Source organism: Octodon degus, unplaced genomic scaffold (assembly GCF_000260255.1).
Source record: "Octodon degus isolate 3935 unplaced genomic scaffold, OctDeg1.0 scaffold00236, whole genome shotgun sequence".
NCBI classification, from domain to species: Eukaryota; Metazoa; Chordata; class Mammalia; order Rodentia; family Octodontidae; genus Octodon; species Octodon degus.
The window spans coordinates 2,840,884-2,856,403 of NW_004524812.1; the positions used below are offsets into that span (position 1 = coordinate 2,840,884).

The following is a 15,520-nucleotide window of genomic DNA, read 5'->3' on the forward strand; positions in this document are numbered from 1 at the left end:
AAATCCAACACAAACCCAACAAAATGTTCAGAAAAAAATTCTCTGAAGGGAATGTGAGGAACTCAACATTTATCATAAAATTCTTTAAATTCTGAAAAGAAAGGGTAATAAGTGGGGAGTGAGCATACAAATATTTCTCAGTCAGTATTTTCTCAGTGAATTAGGAAAAAAGTTATCAGAGTGAAGATGGAGGAGAAGGTGCAGAGGCCCACAGAGAGAACAAAAGGTGTGTGCTGTGAGATTAGTCCTAGCAGGTCTGGAATTAGCCCAGGCTGTTTTTTCTTGACACTGGTCCCACATCAAGGTGGTTCATAACAGCCTGTCAGTTTTATGTATGGATAACGCAAGATGGATGATTGATACCTGCTCTCCATGTGACACTAGCCACCAGGGGTTCTACTGTTGGAGGCTGGAATATGCCTGTATAACCAAGAAAGTACTTAAAAGAAAACAATTGCGACTCCATTTTAGACTTCTTAGTTCTAAGGTATTCCAGTTATATGTGTCTGGTTCTCTGTCCAAGTGACAAAAGTATCTCCTGTCACAGCCCTTCCATAGAAGGACAGTAGGATATTGTGTTCAACGGATTTTTTTCTCACCAAATCCTGAGAAAACAACTTAAAGGAAAAAAAATTTAATGTGGCTTATAGTTTCAAGGTTTCAGTCCATGATCAGCTGACTCCTTTGCTGTATTTTTTTTACACAGAAATTTATTTTTTTTTCAAAATTTTATTGATAAACAGATAGCAATGAGACAGTTTCAAATCAAATCGGAAGTACAATTTCAACAAATAACACACTGCATATATTCTTCTTAGTGGTTAATTGCTGTACAAGATGCGGACTTGAGATCCTATCTACAAACAGCATTAGAACAAATCATTCTATTCATTAAGAGAATACAACTATATATCTATCCTAACCACTTTGAATACATAGATACAAAATGGACATTCATCTGTATACCCTATTTCTTCTAAGTTCCGTTATTAAATATTATAGGTGTGTAAACTCAGCAAAATATTCTAAAAGAGTCCAGTAGCCCATAATAGCATTGGGTCTTCTGTTTAACTGGCAATGTCAGAAATTATTGACCTGAGTCCCCCACAGCTCAACATAACAGCATGGCTTTATTTCCTATATTTCGTCTTCATACTTTTCTACTGGATGGTTAAGACCAAGGTAAAGCAGGACCTGTGCAACAAGAGCTGTAGCTTTTGGGTCTGATAAGGTCAGTGAAATCCCCTCAGGATTTATCCTGAGATCCTGTACCTCAGATTGTAGAACCTTTGTCAGTGCAGCCATGTGGATGAGTCACGGCCATTGCTTGGTCAATGTGCTCTCTGTGAAAGCCTGAGAGAGTGTTTTCTCTCCATGTGACTCTCCTTAGGCACACTCTACATCCTCGATCACTTTCCTCTTTGGCCCCATAATCTTCTCGATCAGAAAATTTGGGACACTACCAAGGTACATGACATTACAGTACAAGTTCTCATATGTCCTGTGACTCCTTTGCTTTAGATCCATGGTAAGGTAGAAACATCATGGAAGAAGAACACAGCAGAAGAAAACTTCCCACCTCTTATCTCTTAGCATCCAGGGAGCCAAGAGGAAAAAAAGGAAAAAGCTAGACAGTAATCAACAGGAGACAAAATGTAGTCGCCAAGGTCACTCCCCTGTGATTTATTCCCTTCTCTTCAATTAGGTCTCACCTCTTAAATTCCCACATCTGTCAAAATCCAATCAATGGAAGATCTCATCAGTGGATGAATCCATTGAAGATGTCAGAGCCCTCAGGATCTAATCACCTTCTGAATCTCCACCTCTGAATACATGACACTTTAGGGGAACATTTTAGATATAAACTGTATCAGACATCATGCATGACTTCTCCAGATTCTTTGCTATATCCTTTTCCTGTAATAAACTATATTGTAAGCAAAACTGTGTGCATCTATCATTATTAATGCAGTATAAAAAAAGTGATTGCAAAAAATGAAATAGACCATTAGTGGGAATAAAACATATGATTTAGCTGGGCATGATGACACACACTTATAATCCCAGCACTCTGGAAAACTGAGGCAGAAGTATAACAAGTTTGAACCCAGCCATAGCAACCTAGAGAGACTGTCTCAAAATAAAAACATAAAAAAATGTTGGAGGTGCAGCTCAGTGTGAGGGCCCTGGGTTCAATCTTCAGTATCACAAAAAAAAATTCTGTGAAAATAGTGTTGGGACAAATGGTATAGTTCGTGTGTCACAGTGACTCCTCTTAGAGACGTCTATACTGTATTTTCTCTATTCTGGTCTATGGGGGTTTGAGTGTGAGCCTGCAGCAGTGTCCTTTATATTCAGTGACCCATGTCACTGAACACCTTTGCTGCCCAAATCACAGGTGAGCCCTTGACTCAAACTACCCTAGTCAGTCTTATCCAGTCTGAAGGGTTGGCATTGTGACTACAGTATTTGTATTAGATGCCAAATTATAGACCCTTTAACAATTTTTTTTGCAATACCAGGGATTGAACTTGGGACATTGTGCTTGCCTGGCAGGTGCTTAAGCCACTGAGCTATCTCCTTGGCCCCCATGTAGACACTTTAAATACCAACCAATATAATACTAGTTGAATAAAACTTGATATACACATGTGTGGAATAACAGGCAATCCTTAACAATAAAATGGTAAGGCTGGGGAGATGGCTCAGTGGAATAAGTGCTTCCCTGGCAAGTGCAAGGGCCTGAGTTCAATCCCCAGTTCCGCAAAAAAAAAACAAATAAAAACAACCCAATAATATGTAAATGTAGTGATGTGGAAAGATCCTCATAATATATTGCCAAATCCCAAAAAGCAAATTACAAAATGAGTATAATTTAACCCCACTTATGTGAGAAATCCATATGTACATACGAACACACATCAATTACATGTATGTAAATACATAGAAAGTAGATGGAAATCATGTCCATTGAATTGATAACAGTCATTACCTGTAAGGAAAGGAATGGGATTCAGGATATAAGGATTTAAAAAAGAGGCGGATACTGAGGATTGTATTCTCTATACCTCTATAATGTTTGAATCTTTGTGAAGGGTGTTTTGAGACAGGGTATCATTAAGTAGCCCAGGCATAATCTCAAACTCATGATGATCTTCCTGCCTCAGCCTCCCAAGTTCTGGGGCCATAGGCCGGTACCACCACACCCAGTTGTTTGATTCTTTTATAATCAGAATGATTTTTCTTTTTTTGCGGAACTGGGGATTGAACTCAGATCCTTGCGTTTGCCAGTCAAGCGCTTATCCTACTGAGCCATCTCCCCATCCCCAGAATGATTTTGTATACTTCACATGTACTTTAAAAAGACAAAAAGTGGCTCATGACTTCTTTTTATTTATTTATTATTATTATTTTTTATGTGGTACCAGAGATTGAACTCAGGACCCTGCGCTTGCCAGGCAAGTACTTATTCTACTGAGCTATCTCCCTGGGCCCATGACTTCTTTAAGAGCAGTTATCACAGCCTCCTTTCTTGTGTTTGGGCAAACTGGACCTCAAGTAAAGTTTATATTCAATCACATAACTTACCTCATCATTCCAATAACAATTCTTAAGTTGCAGCTATGAGCTGCTGCGTACTTGGTGGCCATTGGTGATGAACATCTAGGCAGCTCAGCCACCTTGGAGATCGTTCAAGTCAGCTGTCAGGCGAGGTGACTGATCCTTAGAAGATGTTGCTAGAGCCCTTCAGAAACTGTACTGACTGAACCACCGTGTGTGAGCAACAATTACTAATAATTCATTCATGTCCATGGCAGTAACTTCCAAAAGTGAGAAAGAATATGACAGAGGGGGCCGAGGAGATGGCTCAGTAGATAAGTGCTTGCCTGGCAAGCGCAAGGGCCTGAATTCAATCCCTAGTTCTGAAAAAAAAAAAATTAGGAGAACCAGAGATTTGATCAGCAGGCTGACCTTGTCCTGGCCCAAACCTAAAGAGTCAGAGTTAAGACTCAGAATGAGCCAAGAGCACTCCTCAACTCCCAAGCCCCTTTTCTCCACGCTGTGGAATTTCCTCCTCACGGTCTCCTTTCTGCCCTCTGGAACAGCTCACAGTGTTAGTTTTCTTGCCACAACCTTGGCCCTTCTCCAACAGCATCTGGCTCACTGCCTCAGGCTTCCCAAGGAACAGCCGGAGACAACTCAGTCCCTGGAACTACCACCTCATTTTCCTTGATGGCTTTTGCAGGGAGAGACCAGGACCCAGGTCACGGCTATTAGAATCTCATTCACAGAGCATGGCAAGGCCCTGCCTGAGCTGCTCTCCTTTCCAATAATGCTGTCTAGATACACGCCTTAATAGGCATATTTCTCAGTATAAATTCTCAAATTAGTATTCTGCATCAGCAATCAACTGCTTATAAATTTAGATAGAGCAATTCCATCCCTACCCTGGAACACTACTGGGGAAGCCAGCAAGACAAAGTTTCTGAGGGCTCAAGTTTGAGAAACAGACCCTGGACCCTTTCAGAAATGGGCCTGAGGCCCCTGCGAAGCCCTGCTGATGCCGCCAGCTGGTTTCTTTACCACTTCCTTGTTGCAACAGGCAGAGTCCGGGAGATGCTTCTGAAATATGGGACCCTTTCAAAGAAGGCAGGTTTCTGTAAGAGCTGCAGGGACAGTTTCAGGTGAAGTATCAACTGTGTGCAAGCATACGGGGTGGGGTATCAGTGGCAAGCAAGATGCAGAATAGCAGAGTAGTTAAGAATGTGGACTGTGCCTGTTCTGCGTCTCAGCCCAGCCTCTAACAAGTCAGGAGACTCTAGGAAAGTTCATTAACCTCTCTGAAGCTCAGTTTCTTCATTTGTAAAATGGGATCATAATAACATGTATTACCATGTTACGGGAATGAAATGAGATCTCATCAAAGGCTTAGGTCAGTGCCTAGCACATAGAAAGCACTCAGAAAATGTCACCTAACTCTAGAGGAGCGACAGGCTAGGATGTTTCCAGCAGGAAAGAGCGGCAAGGGAAATGAGAAAGATTCAGACAAACTTCAACTAATTCCCACTTTTTCCTAGTGACAATCTTAAGTGTTTTAGGTTTTTAACAAGAAACATGTTTGCATGATTTGTTAATTTCCCTGTCACTTCTTGCTGGCAGTCCCAGGTTTGACTGTAACTGTGTGCAAGACTCCCAATATCCCAATATCCTTATGACTCTGTTTCTTCAAATGTGAAAGTAGGTGTTACTGTCAAGATTGTTTCTAGCTAGGGAGGTAGTTCAGTGGCTTAAGCACCTGCCTGGAAAGTACAAGGTCCTGAGTTCAATCCCCAGTAAATTCTCACATCCCCGCAGAAAAGCTCATTCCAAGTCTAACATCCTGGTGCTATCTTACTTTCTTATCTTTCTTTTGGGTGTGGTGCTATGGGTTTGTCTCCTGAAAAGATATATTGAAGTCTTAACCCTCAGTACCTCTAAGTGTGACATTATTTGGAAATAATTTCAATGTAATCAAGTTAAGATGAGGCCATTAAGCTGGGCCCTAAGCCAATATGACTAGTGTCCCTATAAGAAAAGTAGAAGATACCCAGAGACACACAGGGAGAATCTAGCCATGTAATGCTTGAAGCAGATCCTGGCCTCATACATCCAGTGGCCAAGGAATTTCAACAACTGCCATAAAACAATAGAAGCTCTGAAGGCAGAAGGCTTCTGCCCTGCAGTTTAGAGAGAATGAGCTCTGACATCTTATTTTGGACATCTAGCCCCCAAAACTATGAGACAATAGGGGGTGCAGAGATGGCTCAATAGAAACAAGTGCTTGACTGGCAAGTGCAAGGTCTTGAGTTCAACCCCTGATACCAAAAAAAAAAAAATTATTTCCATATTCCTATGAGCCATGAAAACACCTCAGAAGTTCAGAGGAGGGACAGAGTACAGCTCAGCGGTAGAGCACTTGCCGAGCGTGCTTGAGGACCTGGGTTCTATCAAAAGGGTGAAAACACAAGAGCAAAAAGTTCAGAAGGGGAGACCCGGCGATGGCAGACGAGATCGCCAAGGCTCAGGTCGCCCTGTCTGGCGGCGACACAATCTTTGAGAAGATCATCTGCAAGGAAATCCCTGCCAAGATCATTTTTGAGGACGACTGGTGCCTTGCCTTCCACAACATCTCCCCCCAGGCACTGACTCATTTTCTGGTGATCCCCAAGAAACATATTGCCCAGATCTCTGTAGCAGAAGAAGATGATGAAAGTCTTCTTGGACATTTAATGATTGTTGGCAAGAAGTGTGCTACTGACCTAGGCCTGAACAAGAGTTATCGAATGGTCTGTCTATCATGTTCACCTGCACATGCTTGGTGGGTGACACATGCACTGGCCTCCCGGTTAAGTGCACTTTGGGGATAATTTTCCCTTCTGTAGGCAGTGAGTAAATTTGCAAGTTCCAGTATGCTATACAGTACACTTTTGCCTGTGTATGGAGAGATTGAAGAATTATAAAAACCTATCTGTAATAAAAGATATCATTGCATTTTCAAAAAAAGTTCAGAAGGTGTGACCAAAATGCACTGAGCCCTACCTCAGGTGTTGTTATACTATAACTCACACACAAAAAAATCCATACCTCCAACTTTTTTGTATAACCCATAGGCTAAGAATGACTTTTCTATATATTTAAATGGTTGGAACAAAATCAAAAGAATGGGCCGGGGAGATGGCTCAGTGGAATAAGCGCTTCCCTGGCAAGTGCAAGGGCCTGAGTTCAATCTCTGGTTTTGCAAAATAAGTAAGTAAATAAATAAATAAATAAATAAAATATTTTGTGACACATGAAAATTATATGAAATGCAAATGTTCATGTCTGTAAAAAAGTTTTCATGGAATGCAGCCTTCCCTATTCATTCACCTGTGTTCTGTCTATGGATGTTTATATCTTTTTCCCACTGTTGGCTAACAAATTATCCCCACTTTACAGGCTTAGTAAAACATGAACTTATTATCACCCAGTTTCTGTAGGTCTGAAACCTGGGCAGGATTAGCCAGGCTCTTGGTTTTGGGTCTTAAGAGGCCAAAATCAAAGACTTGGCTGAGGCATCTATCATATCTGAGAACCAAAGTCCTATTTCAAGCTCACATGGTTGTTGCCAGAAATTCAGATCCTTGCAGTGATAGATAGGACTAAGGTTCTCGCCCTCCTACTGTCTGTCACCCCAGGCCCATAGTCAGATACTAGGAACTGCCTACCTTCACTGACACATGACTTTTATCATCAAGGTTAGCGACATTATACTTAACATTTTGAATCTCTCTGACTGTGAAAAGCCTCATTCTTTCTAAAGGCTTAGACAATTAGGTGAAATTTGCCAAAGATTCTATCTTAAGATCCACTGAGTTAGGACCTAACTATACCTTCCAAATCTCTTCACAGCAGCACCTGAATTAGTGTTTGAATAACTGAGATAAAGTATGTCTACTTCATAAGCAAGGAATCTTAGGCCAGAATGCATACCGCACTGCTCTTTTTTTTTTTTTTTTTTTTTTTTTTTGTGGAACCGCGTCTTGAACTCAGGCCCTTGCGCTTGCCAGGGAAGCGTTTACTCTACTGAGCCATTTCCCTGGCCCACCGCACTGCTTTTGCTCTACATGGCCGACTTGAGTAGTTGCAACAGAAACAAACTGGGCGTGGTGGACCCAAGCCTGTAATCCAGCCCTCTAGGGGCTGAAGGCAGGAGGACTGCAACTTCAAGCCCAGCCTGGCAACTTTGCAATGTAGCAAGATCTTGCCTGAAGATAAGGAATAAAAAGAACTGGGAGTGTATCCCACTGTGAAGGCTGTGGGCTCAATCCTGAGTACCATTACCACCACCACCAACAACAGCAACAACAACAACAAAAGATTCATATGACCACCAAACTGGAAATACTTGCTATCTGGCCCTTTATAGAAAAGGTTCTCTGACTCCTGTTCCAAATGAAGCCAATTTCAAATTCAGTAACTGTGTGATCCCTGTTCAGCAAAACACCCTCTAAAGCTGGGAAGGAGGCTAGAAGGGTAAGAACACATGCACACATGTGCAAATGCAAACATGCACAAATAGGTGATACTGAACTAGGGATATTCTTCAAATAAATTACTCCAATTATACACTAAAGAAATAATAACATATGCTATGCCATGATGTTACCACTACCCATCTTGGGGCTGGGGAGATAACTTGATGGTCTAAGCACCTGCCTGGCAAGTACAAGGAGCCGGGTGTACCACTACCCATCATTATCAAATCCTAATATATTTGCTTCCTTTGTTTTTTTTTAACTACTTTATTTATTTATTTATTTATTTATTTATTTAGTGTGTGGCCAGCTCAGCCCACCAGGGGGCGGGGCTGGCTGGCATGTGGTGCTGGGGGATTGAACCGAGGTCCCTGTGCTTTGCTTGAGCTTAGCTTGTTCTAAGAAGGTGCTTTAGACCACTGAGCCATCTCACCGGCCCCTATTTGCTTCCTTTGAAGTAATAAGGAATGTACAACTGAAGAACAATAATCCCATGCCTCTTGTGCCCGCTGCAGAGTAACCACAACCCTGTTACCACATACTCATCTATCCATCAACAACATATGGCTCTTTTTCTTTTCTTTTCTTTTTTTTTTTTTTTTTTTTTTGGTGGAACCAGGGATTGAACTCAGGCCCTTGCACTTGCCAGGCAAGCGCGTATTCTACTGAACCATCTCCCCCGCCCCTTCCCCCTTTTTTAGACTGTGAATGAATAACCTGAGTAATAGCTGCTGCCAAGGCGGCCCCCTGTGCATATGAGGAGCCAATAGCACATGAGGAGCCAATATCCAAACAAATCCAAATCGTCTCAGGAAGTATAGCCCACTTTCTCTGGGATCTTAAGCTTCTTTACACCATTTATTTGGATTTTCGAAGGCCAATTGTCAAGCTACTAATTTGCCAGCTACCATTTCACTGATAATCCTCTCAGTGGCTTGCAACAAACTGTAGCAAAATCTTGGAAAAGTTTCTCAGGCCCAGCCTAATAGAAGCCAAGTTAAAGAATGTTTCACTCTTACAGAGCAGTTCCCTCCAGGCCCTAATGGCAGCTATCTTTTTTACTCATATATTTGCAATGCAAAGGCAAGTTGATTGTTTGTGCAAGCAAAAGCTCCCTTTGAATTAGCAAATCTTTTGTAAAGGCTAAATTGTGAACCTCTCATTTCCAGCTGCCTGTTCCCTGCAGTATTCAAAGAAATTTTCTTTCCACAATAAATAATCTCCTGGATTCAAACATTGCTGTTCCTCTGCAATCTCTTGGGGCCATAGTCTGATGTCTAGCATTTCTACTAAACTCAAGGTAAAGGGAGCCGTAGGGCCGTGTTTCAATTCTTTTAAGGCTTTAAAAGGTACGAATTCATGAAGACCTACAACTTGTCCTGGATTATTAGGGACTACAACTTCAGAAACAGGGCAAACCCTCCATGGACTCCCCCGCCCATCTGGCTTTCTTCAATGCCAATTGCAAGGGAGATAAAATGGCTGTACTTCCCCTGAGGCTGAAGTCCTGATCTGGGACTCAGGAAGATTTCCCTGAGCTGCCAGGGCCAGGATGGAGGCTTGTGACACCTTAAAACCCGTTAAATGTTTTACTTTTGCCCAGATTTTAACCAGAGACACCATCCTGACTCTAACAAATTTGCGATGCCCCCAACGTGCATAGCCAGTGCCAAGGCCACTGAGTACCACAGTCATGGCCCCCTATATAGCATCAAGTGCACAGGACTGTAGCTGGTGGTACGCGCCAAGCTTTGTGGCTGGATGGTGCAAACAGAAGGGCAGGCAGCTGAGGAACCCCAGGGGGGTCTGCTCAAGACTAGTGCAGGGAGGCCTCGAGGAGCCCAGTTTGTGCCCCTCCCCCAGTGGCCCAGTGCTGTTCAGGTTTAAAAGAACTTTTTCCTTTCTTATCTAATTGAGCAAAGCTTGAGGGTTTAAATGCTATCTGTTATTTCTTTGCTCTATCCTTCTTGTCCCATTTGGGACTTGATTTCAAAACAGTACTCCACACGAAGTCTTTTGTGGTAGTCTTAAAAAGTAGCACAAATACAAAAACCAAAAAAACAACAAACACCTTTATATACATCTATAAATATCCACAGTACTTATAACTGTTTCCCATTTGTAACTCAATCAAATGTTTCCCTGTTAGGCTTCTCTCAATCCTTTCTTTTTTCTTTTTGATGGTAACACGGATTGAACTCAGGACCTTGTACTTGTCAGGCAGGCACTTATACTGCTGAGCTATATCCCCAGCCCGCAAGCCTCTTTCTCTTTGTGCTCCCGTATCTCTATGGCCCTAGTGAGCCCCTCTTGGCCCTAGTGAGCCCCATCCCCAAGTTTTACACCTAGTGCTCCAGCGCCAATGCACACCTGTGCGAACTACTGCTGGCTCTAACCAATCTACTTCCTTCCCTTGTGCATGCTCTTTGGAAGTGATTCCTGCACCCACTGTTATTACATACTGGGAATGCTGTTCAGGTGCCAAATGTAGGGATCTGCTGGTCTTACTGCGAATGGTTCTACCGGGGGAGACATGGCAACAGGAATGAGAAAGATATACAAGAAGACAAAGCTGAGCTGGAGGACCGGGGAGACAGCTCAGTAGAATAAGTGCTTGTTTGGCAAGTGCAAGGGCCTGAGTTCAATCCCCAGTTCCAGGAAAAAAAAAAAGCTGGGTGAGGTAGTCGGTAGTCTGCCTGATTGGCAAGACTCATGCGCCAGCACAATGAAACCTGCATTTATTTATACCTTTTGCAAAGTTAGTAACACATGACACAAGGTTGCCTAGTGACTAGTAGCTGACATTAACCAGTCAGGATGTTTATCTCAGGACTGAGGTAGCCTGTTTGCTTTAGGCACTGAAGCCTAGTCCCGCCTGCGCACCTTTCGCTGATTTTCCAGCTTCCATAGCTCCCTACACGGAGGTGAACAGCTCAGCTTCTTTTCAAGTTAGAATTAGCCATCCATGCAAGAGCAGTGCAGCTAGCTGACAGCCTCAAGCTGCAGCACCTACTGAGCTCAGCTACAGCATTTTGTTTGGGGGCTTCAGGGTTGTTGGGGGTTGGCTGGTTGGTTGCTTGCTTTTTCCACATAGGGTCTCACTATGTAGTTCAGGATGGTCTCAAACTCGCAGAGACCCACCTGCCTCAGCCTCCCAAATGCTGGGATTACAGGCATGTGCAACCGCACTTGGCTATCTACAGAATTCCTTTTTTTTTTGCTGGAACCGGGGATTGAACTCAGGCCCTTGCACTTGCCAGGGAAGTGCTTATTCCACTGAGCCATCTCCTTGGCCCCAGAATTGCTAACAATGGCTGTGTTTTCCCTGGGCAGTCCCCAGTCAATGACTAAGCACGGCAGTGGCAGTACTAAGGCCTATCCACCTCTGCCTAAGGGAGGACTGCTGTAGCAGGCAGTCTTGCCTCCAGAATGCCTCACTGGGATGTCACACGTGCCTTGCACCCCAACATAGTTCTGCCCAGTTTTGCTTCATTCTTGTTCTTTGCCAGGTGTCAGACCTGCATGTGGTCTGAGAATGTACCTGCCCAGCTTTGCTCCCTGCCCGTTTCTCTTTTGTGGGCATTATTCCCAACCAACATCTTGCCATGGAGGGGCCGGGGAGATGGCTCAGTGGAATAAGCACTTCCCTGGCAAGCGCAGGGGCATGAGTTCAATCCTCGGTTCTGCCCCCCCCCAAAAAAAACAAACAAACCATCTTGCCAGGGACCAAAGGGAGGGGAGAGGAAAGGGATAAAAAACAATTAAGAAATGTCATGTACATGAACCAACTCTCTGCAATGAATGTAAATCATTACATGCTACAAATATGTATCAATAAATAAATAAAGCAGCATATTGCTAACTGCATGTTAGCATCTGCTTCCTCGGGAACCCAAATTGACACAATTAGCCACTTACCACTGCCATCTACTTTGGGGGAATTCTTCAGATGACACTTAATCAAGCATTTCAAGAGTCTCTTCATTATGATCAAAAATATTTTCAGCAAGTTCTTTGGCTGGATTCACAACCTAGTCAATTATGCAGTCACATGCCTAGGTAATTCAGGCAATAGAGTATTTAAATCCAGGTATGATGGTACATGCCTATAATCCCAGTACTCCAGGAGTATGAGGGAAGAAGATTGCAAATTCAAGTCCTGCTGGGGTAACTTAATGAGACCTTACTTCAAAATAAAAATATATAATATAAAGAGATGCAGATGGAGGTGCTGGGGAGACAGCTCAGTAGAATAAGCGCATGACTGGCAAGCACAAGGTTCTGAGTTTGATCCTGGTACTGAAAAAAAGAAAAGAAAGAGAAGAAAAAACCTCTGAATATAATTGATAAGCTTTAAGTACTTCTCATAATCATCACGTGTAAGTCAGGCAGAGAGGGCTTCATGTGGACAACAGCATGTAGACATGTCAGACAGCGTAGACTAGATTGTGTTGTAGCGATAAAGCCCTGCAATTCCAGCGGCTCACCCAAGGGTTTATTTCTTACTCTAACAAAGCCCCCTGAGGTGGTTCCTGTCCTAGCAACTATCCAGGATAGTTTTTCTCTGCACGGTGAACTCAGAGATGCAGGGAACTTGTGTTGTGCTCTGCCATTTGCGAGTCCTGTCTCCAGCCACACAAACAGCATGGAAATTCAATGTGACAGACCGGGAGGGTCATCATATGGGCCTGCCTTGAGTGGCGGTTATCAGTCCCACACAATTCCACTGCTAGAATCAAAGCAGAGGACCCTCTGCAACTAAAAGGAAAGCTGGGGGATGTAGGAGAGGGTATGGATGTTGGCGTGCAGTCTCGGCCATGATAGACTTTTCTTTTGTCATAATAGCTTAAATGCATGAAAGAAGCCCTCAGGGGCTGGTGAGATGGCTCAGTGGTCTAAAGCACCTACTTAGAACAAGCTTAGCAAAGCACAGGGACCACGGTTCAATCCCCCAGCACCACATGCCAGCCAGCCCCGCCCCCTGGTGGGCTGGCTGAGCTGGCCACACACAAACACACACACACAAAAATAAATAAATAAATTTTTTTAAAAAAGAAGCCCTCAGATTGGATTTTCTGGAGCTCTAACATCCTTCCTACTGTATCCTGATACCTCACTTTCAGTCTGAGGTATACTCAGAAAGTCATCCATAAGCCCAAACTCCTTCTCCTATCTCAGTTCATTGCATCACCCATTTGTTCAAGTCCAAAATTTTCAAGTCATTTTTCTTTCCTCTTTGTGGAAATCAGATAAAAGAAAGCCAAAGAGCCCAGTGTAGTGGCAATCCCAGAGCAGTGTTCAATATATCGCTGTCCAGTTGGAAGGCATATTGCTAAAGTGAAGGCAGGCTGAGAGAATCACCTATAAGCGCATTCTTTTTTTTTTGCCATTTTTTTTAATTTATTTATTTGTGTGTGTGTGTGTGTGTGTGTGTGTGTGTGTGTGGCCAGCTTAGTCCACCAGGGGGTGGGGCTGGCTGGCATGTGGTGCTGGGAGATTGAACTGCGGTCCCGGTGCTTTGCTAAGCTTGTTTTAAGTAGGTGCTTTAGACCATTGAGCCATCTCTCCTATAAGCGCATTCTAATATTTCCCTTTGGGCATAAGTTATAAATTGGGCCGGGGAGATGGCTCAGTAGAATAAGCACTTTCCTGGCAAGCACAAGGGCCTGAATTCAATCCCTGGTTCTGCCACAAAAAAAAAAAGGTTATAAGTTGTATCTGTGGAGGACCACCTGAGCAGCTCTCCTTGAAAGAAGAGCGACTGTCTCCATTTTGATTGAACCTGACCCTATTTCCTATGTACAGAGCTGGCTAGGACTTCTGTTTATCAATTGGCCTTAGGTAAATGTAGGCCGCCCACTTAGCTCAGCTCACAATGATCACCTACGTCCCACAAGTCTCAGTCAATCCTCTTCAAGCTACTCCCCCACTGAATAAAAACCAGGTGAGGCCCTGGGTCACTCTCTTGGTTCCACAAAGCCATCTTCGTGGCTGGACTTAGAGCCTGTTGACTCCCTGATGATTGAAAATATAATTTAGTATCTTTATTTTCGCCGTGGGTTGCATTATAAGTGGTAGATTGGAATCAATTTGATGGGATTTCAATAACGTAACTTTGGGATTACAAATATTGGCTTCTTGGATGGAGACGAGGATCTGGAAGTGTCTCCTACATGTATCATTCATTCACACACTCATATATCTAATACATATTTATCAAGTGCCTACAAGCCTACTGTTTTAAGTGCCCCAGGAAGAAAAGTAAATAAAATAGATAAAACTTCCACCCTAAAGGAGATTATATTCTAGAAGGCAGGAAAAAGCTTTTTTTTTTCTTCCTCTTTCTGTATTTGGAAATGCAGGTCTATGACGGACTGAACCCAGAAATCCAGGGCCTTCCCACTGAGTGGAGTCCCCAGTTCTTGGTTGTTTGTACGTATGCTTATTTCGAGATAGGTTTTTTCTGAGGGGGGGAGTTGGCAGAACCAGGGATTGAACTCAGGCCCTTGCATTTGCCAGGGAAGCGCTCATTCCACTGAGCCATCTTCCCGGGCCTATAGATAGGTTTTTGCTGTTACTAAGTCACCTAGGCTGGGCTCAGAGTTGTAATCTTCTGCCTCAGCCTCCCAGAGTGCTGTGATTATAAGTGTGTGTCACCGCACCCATTATGAGGGAGCTAATTTTTAAAGTAAAATATACAGTACAGGATTGCATAGTAATAAATTCCATAGGCAAAAGAACAGCAGGGAAGGGGGACAGGATGGACCAAGGTTGGGGTTATGACTTTAAATCTCTGTGTTCAGGCCACTCTGAGGAGAGGACATTTGAGCCAATATTGACCTGAAAGAGTAAAGGAAGTAGCAAGGCATAAAGGCAGAGCCAAGTATACCAGGCAGAAGCAACATCAAGGGCAGAGGCTTGAGCTGGGGAGGGCCTGTCCTGTCATGGATCAGCAGGAAAACCAGGATGACTAGAATGAAACACGCAGAGGCAGAGTGGTAGTGTTGCAGGCAGCTGAGTTAGATAAAAATATTACAGACAGAGAGGGCTAGGCCCTCAAAGGAGATAACACAAATGACAAGGTACCTTAAAAAAAAAAGAGGCCTTACAACTGGGGGAGGGATGGATGCTCCTGCTGTGAGCCAGACCTAAAGACCAAAGATCAAACAAATGCTGACCTCCCTAAAGATTAGCATCCAGGATTGATCTTCATCCTGAGAAAGCCAGGAAGAACCATCATCTGATAGCTATCAGATAAAGTCGTGTTTTACATTCATGCCAGCTTGCTACGTGACTCCTTTCCCCATTTGGTCCAGGATTTAATCAATTTTACCTGAGCAATCGTGCTTGTAATCCCATTGGTTGACCGTAGTGTTTATTTGTTTGTTTTTGTAGTACCGGATATTGAACTCAGGACCTTGCACTTACCAGGCAAGCACTTATTCTACTGAGCTACCTCTCCTGCC

At 43.3% G+C, this 15,520-nt stretch overlaps 1 pseudogene; it reads left to right on the forward strand.

Annotated features, from left to right (window-relative positions):
• The first annotated feature begins 6,038 nt into the window (after window positions 1-6,038).
• Window positions 6,039-6,390, forward strand: LOC101581780 (annotated as a pseudogene).
• Window positions 6,391-15,520: the final 9,130 nt, after the last annotated feature.